Below are 6,252 nucleotides of genomic sequence, written 5' to 3' on the forward strand. Positions count from 1 at the left end.
CGGTTATGCCTCTAAGTCATGCCTCGACACGTGGGAGCTATAGCCGCATCGAGGGCGTTACACCCTGCCTCGTGGCCTCCTCGTAGATCCCCTGACGTGCACTCCAAGTCTTCTGGGCATCTTCTGATCCAAAAATAAGTTTCCGGAAGTTCCAGGTCAATTGGACTCCGTTTGGTTTTCCTTTTCTGCGATATTATAAAAAAAGGTAAAAACAGAAACTGGCACTGCGCTCTACGTTAATAGGTTAGTCCCAAATATAATATAAAAGTGCATAATAAAGCCCATAAACATCCAAAGTTGATAATATAATAGCATGGAACAATCAAAAATTATAGATACGTTGGAGATGTATCAGGTAGCGAGATGAATCTTCGTGACATGAGATCTCATTCGTGGTCTCTTTCAATGCACTAGACAGTGTCTGAGATTTTTCCTGTCATAGGCAATCTTGAAAAGATATCTTAGGTAAAGTGAATACTTTGGAATGAAATGTGACAAAGGATAAATCAAGAGAATTTTGCTCAGAACACGATTTGAATCCACACGATATAAGTTCCCTACAAGTTAGATATTCGAGGAGAATCAGAGCAAGGGAATCAGAAGAATATTACTCAGAGAAGATATACTTCAAATGTGGTTTTACTGCAGTAAGGATGATATGAAGGATATATGAGAGGAAAAACAACTGAAAAGACATATAGAAAGAATTTGTTTTCGAGGTATAAAAGGTTTGATCTAAAGCTACTTTCTTTTCCTACAAGGTTAGATAGCGAAAGATAATCATTAAGGCATATCTAAACATGCATGAAATGCTATTCTCCATTAACTGCTTTTGCTTTGCCTGCACAAAGGATATGTATCAAGGATAATTATTGCAAAGAAGTAAAGTTTCAATTTCACCGGCAAACAGATAATTGGAAGCAAATAGCATTGCAGGGGGCATTATTAACAGTACATGACGACCAAGTATATCAACACCATAGGCGGTGCTTTAAGTTCGACAATCAAATAGTTCGACGAAAACCAAATTGTTCGATAGAAAAACAAATGGCAGATGGAAACACCCTCCAAATAACCCGCTTATCTATCACTCGATGTTCTTCTAGCCTTTTTTGTCAACAAGTGTGAAATAGGAAAGAGAACGCATACGAGGAACTACTCGTCTGGAGAATCCTCAGAATCAGAATTAGCACTGCTTGACGAAGCAGAGCGAGTGATAGTCAAGGTCGAAGCAGGAGTGGTTGCATGGGCTTCGGCATCAGCTTTGGAAGTAGCCTTGCGAGTTGCATCTGGCTTGAAGATAAGTGTTCTAGCTGTGTCTTTGAGATCATCATCTGGTTTGACAAACAACAGATCAGTGGATGCAGAATGTTGAGGAAGTACTGGAGTTTGCCTTCGGATGCGAGGAACTTCATACAACTCCAGATAATCATATTCTTTCATGATACCCTTGGTAGAGAGTTGCTTGCGAGAGTAATGCTTGCGCAGAAGGGTCTAGAAGCACTTCTTTTGTTCCTTCTCATGCAGGAGTGTTTGGCGAGCATAATTGTGAAGCAAATTTATTTGAGTCATCATTTCCAGCTTCACTTTCTATAGCACGTCACATAGAGATTTCAGAATTGCGGAAACACAAGCACCCAAATCACATAAAGCATTGCACTCATAATTTTTTATCTTGACTTTAACGGCGGGTTCCCATTCATCATATAATTTTCTACGAATTGAAATATCAAATTCTAGCTTTTCTTCTAAAGCCTTCACCATCGCTCCTACAATATGTTTAGTAAAAGCTTTATTTTGTTCATATGCATCGGGTGAATTTAGCATGGATTGCAAAAAATAAATACGCTCAATCAAAGAACAACTATCATAACTAAAATCTTTGTAATCCAAAAGAGTAGGCACATCACTAGCTAAAGTTTGTACCTCTTCAGACCCAATTTTATCAATTTTTTCAACAAGATTTTCACCCTGCAAATTATGCGGACGCCTTCTAACTAAAGTTGACTCTTCTTCAGTCCTCTTACCATCAATTTTAATATTACTAAACAAGGAATCAATAGAAGAAACACCAATCATTTTAACATTTTCATCTTTACTACGAAAAAATTAGGAGGAAACACTTTTTCTAAAAATTCTCTTTTAGCTCTTAGCATAGCGTTCCTTTTCTTACTTTCATCCATGGAAACATATACAACCTTAATTGATTCATCAACCTTAGGTGGAAAGTTTTTAGTATTGAGATTTTCTACATCATGTGTAATTCTATCAATGCTTCTAGATATATCATCAATCTTATTCAATTTTTCTTCTATCTAGTGTTGGAAACTTTTTGAGCATTGATAAATTCTTTAATATTACTCTCAATATCAGAGGGCATCCTATTATTATTATAAGAAGAATTACCATAGGAATTGCCATAATTATTAGAGGAATTTCCACAAAAAGGCCTAGGATTCAAATTACCTCTATAAGCATTTTTATTAAAATTGTTTCTCGAAACAAAATTCACATCTACAACATCATTATTTTTCTCAATCAAAGTAGATAAAGGAACATCATTAAGATCAATAGGAGCATTTTTACTAGCAACCAATTTCATAACTGCATAAACTTTTAACTCAAAGTACTAATTTCTTCAACAAAATTACCTTTTTTACTAGTACGTGCTCTTTTGTTATACCATTGTGAATAATTTGCCATGATATTATCTAGTAATTTAGTAGCTTCACCCAAAGTAATCTCCATAAAAGTACCACCCACGGCTGAATCTAGAAGATTTCTAGAACAAAATTAAATACAACATTTTTTGTATAATCATCTAAAGATTTAAAATGTGAGTAGGACAATTTCTTAGCATTAATTTCATTCTTTCCCAAGATTCTGCAACATGTTCATGCTCAAGTTGCTTGAAATTTGTAATTTGATTTCTAAGGGAAATAATTTTCGCGGGCGGAAAATACTTAGTAATAAAAGCATATTTGCACTTATCCCAAGAATCAATACTATTATGAGGCAAAGATGAAAACCAAATTGTTGCACGATACCGCAAAGAGAAAGGAAATAATTTTAATTTCACAATATCATTGTCCACATCTTTTTTTCTTTTGCATATTGCACAATTCTGCGAAAGTGTTTATATGCACTACAAGAAATATGTCAACTTGTGATCACCACTATTGGTCACTGAATGGTCACAAATTTCCATTTGTGACCTTTTTGTGACCAAAAACATAAGGTCAAAAGCTGGCCGTCATAAACTGACTATAGCGACCTTTCTTCTGGAATGGTCGTAGACGTTTATGACCAAAATATGTCTACTGTGGCATTTTGGTCACCAGCAACCTCCCCAGGCCACGTAGGCATCCAGCGTGGCAATCTGATGTGGCACAAGATTCAGCCCGGTCCAATTCGATTTTCTACATGGGCCTAGCCCAACAATTCAGCCTTTTTACTATATATTTTCTCTATTAATTTTCTCTAGCTACATGGGCCTGGCCCAACAATTTGGCCTTTTTATTTCATGGATCATGGCCTTTTTGTGATCTATTTCGTTTTTGGGCCTAAGCCTTTTTATTTACTTGGCCATCGCCTTTTGTTCATTGTTTGATTTGTGGCCTTTTTAGGGCCCAAATAGTATATGTTTCATTTCCGACATATCAACAATAAAGTATCAACAATAAAGTAACCAGTATTTTGGTCCAGAGAGCCCCAATCACACAAATTTTCATAAATGGCGACCAAAATGAGTATATTATATATATTACAATCATGCCATAGTTCACATCATCCAGGAATTTAGAACAACTACAAAAGTGCTGCTATGAAATACTATAACATCCATTCACATCATCCAGGAACATATAATTAGCTACAAAGATGAAGCGTTCCAAATACCAGCAAGCTCTAAGAAGACTCCGAGAAATTGATGGCTCACAATACAATCATGCTTTTGACAACAAATACTACTAGAATTAAGGTGCATAACATATTCTAAGCAGTGTTAACATCATGATAGTAACAATTAACAGCAGCTAGCAGGACATCAATCAAGCACAACAAAAGTACAACACCACACTTGGGATCTCGGAGCAAGAAAAAGATCATGTTGCTTAGGAGCTACCACAAATGATACTGATCAAGGGCAAAAACAAGTTGGTATGATATCATTCATTCATTCATTCTCATCACGATCATACATTGAATTCATTAAAGGTTACAGATTCATTTTTTGACATAGCATTGGAAAATCACAAGAATAGTATATGAACCAAAGTGTCCAGATAAGTAGATAACACATGGAGGTCACAATCACATAGCAAAGGAAGAGTGGGACAGACCGAGGACTTACCCTCTGGACAAATCAAAGACTTCACACTTCCTCTTCCTCGGTGGACAAATCAATGACTTCACTTCCTCTTCCTCATGCACCAACAGGAATACCATCTCAAACACCTTGGTGCCAACAAGAAACTGTACTCACACAGTGAATAGAACAAAAGAACAGAAAGCACACATATATACTGAACAAAAGAAACAGCCAGGAATAGATGACTCAACAGTTCATGTTTGTTAACAAAACAAGTGTGGACATCTCACAGTGAGTTAACTATCTGATGACTTTAGTAAAACACATACTAGCATTTGGTGCTACAAGAGACAATAGGAATCCAACTATCCCAACATCCCAACTTGGTAAATCCATGCTGCTAAAACGCCAATCCTAATCGGGTTGGAATTGGACCTGGTTTCAAACATGTGAGCTACAACTATCGTAATACCACAGCCCAAAAAACCCTACAAATCCATCAAACTACTATTTGTAGGTCTGGCATCAGTGGTGTCACAACGTACAGTCCACTTACAGTCATTTGGGAGAAAATTAAAGTGATAATTAGACTTGCATTACAATCTGCTGGTAACTTGTAGTCTACTTACAGCTACAATGATATCTTAAGATTTACAGTCTAAATACACAAAACTTAATAACATGGGAATAAACAGACCAACCCCCACATTCCAATAATTCAAATACTCAGCAGTCAAATGTGTATGCGTGTGCATGTAAATGTATTGAGGTTATGCAAAACTATGGTGCATTTAAACTATGAGATCATTTGGTCCACACATTTAGATCATTTAACACAGAGAAAAGAAAAATAACAGAGGACTGCATATGAATGTATGTGTTGTTTCCAGGATAAGTTGGCACATAGAATGCCACCAATCAGGATATACCACACAACAGAGAATAGCTTGTAGCGTCCGAGACTAATCTCCATGAGGAACACAAATCATCCTCAGGAATTGGTAATGAACGCACATCAATCAAAACAAAGAACAAAAAAATAGATGGAATTTGTGTTGTCCCTGCAAGTGCCATAAACCTGCAACAACAATAGCAGCAGCTTCTTCCTAGCGACATTTTCCCGGGCCAGGTATCTATCAATGATGTTGACAGTAAGGAATAAAATTTCCCCAGTAGCTCAATCTTATAGTGGACCTGCATTGGGTGAGTTCGCCAGGTCAGGCCAGACACACAACTCTGTACTAGATAACTTGACCGGGGTTCCAAGCAGATAATTACGTTGGTCCTTCTGTAGAAGCTGTAAATTTCATCCACATATTCAACAACCGCAAGGGAGTTGCCAAAGTCGCAGCTGTCGATGTCATGCATTTCCTCCTCTTCGGTGTCCTCCATGTGTATCTCCTTCAGCTCCTTCATCTCATTGGCCAATTGGTGCCTGCCAAAATAAATTCAAATCCTTGAGTTGACAGTTACCTATTTTGCTCAGATTCTTGGTTCAAACAAGGTAAGGTAAAATAATCTGAATAATGCAGAAGATGGAAAATCTACAGATAACCCAATTGAACCTACATTGATATCATTCCATATATAAAAGAGAGCACCCAGTCCAGTTAGATAAGATATACTACTACTTGCCTAAATCTGCTAGAACTATATTAAACCTACATTAATGATATGCCATATAGTACAAGATTTGGTAGGAGTATGCTCAAATCTCTGAAGATTTGTGCTATGTGCCAATTTGCACCCGAATGTCATGGACTGGAACAATCTATACCACTGTGGATGTTGTTTTCCACTATATATCTCCAACAATAACACTAGTATCAAACTTGAAAAGAAATACTTGACTAGCTAGCTAGTTTCTGAAAAGACAAGGCATTAAGAGGTATCATCATTCTTTTAATAACTTGCACTGCAACATTCATGATCAATAGCTATGT

The 6,252-nt window shown here is 36.8% G+C and overlaps 1 non-coding gene across 1 annotated transcript; it reads right to left on the reverse strand.

Annotated features, from left to right (window-relative positions):
• Positions 1 to 5,178: 5,178 nt before the first annotated feature.
• On the reverse strand, positions 5,179 to 5,312 carry LOC125530894. Its single transcript, XR_007293013.1, has one exon. It is a non-coding gene; the product is annotated as a small nucleolar RNA snoR80 (small nucleolar RNA).
• Between the last annotated feature and the right edge of the window lie 940 nt (positions 5,313 to 6,252).

This window comes from Triticum urartu, unplaced genomic scaffold, assembly GCF_003073215.2.
Source record: "Triticum urartu cultivar G1812 unplaced genomic scaffold, Tu2.1 TuUngrouped_contig_6640, whole genome shotgun sequence".
Lineage (NCBI taxonomy): Eukaryota > Viridiplantae > Streptophyta > Magnoliopsida > Poales > Poaceae > Triticum > Triticum urartu.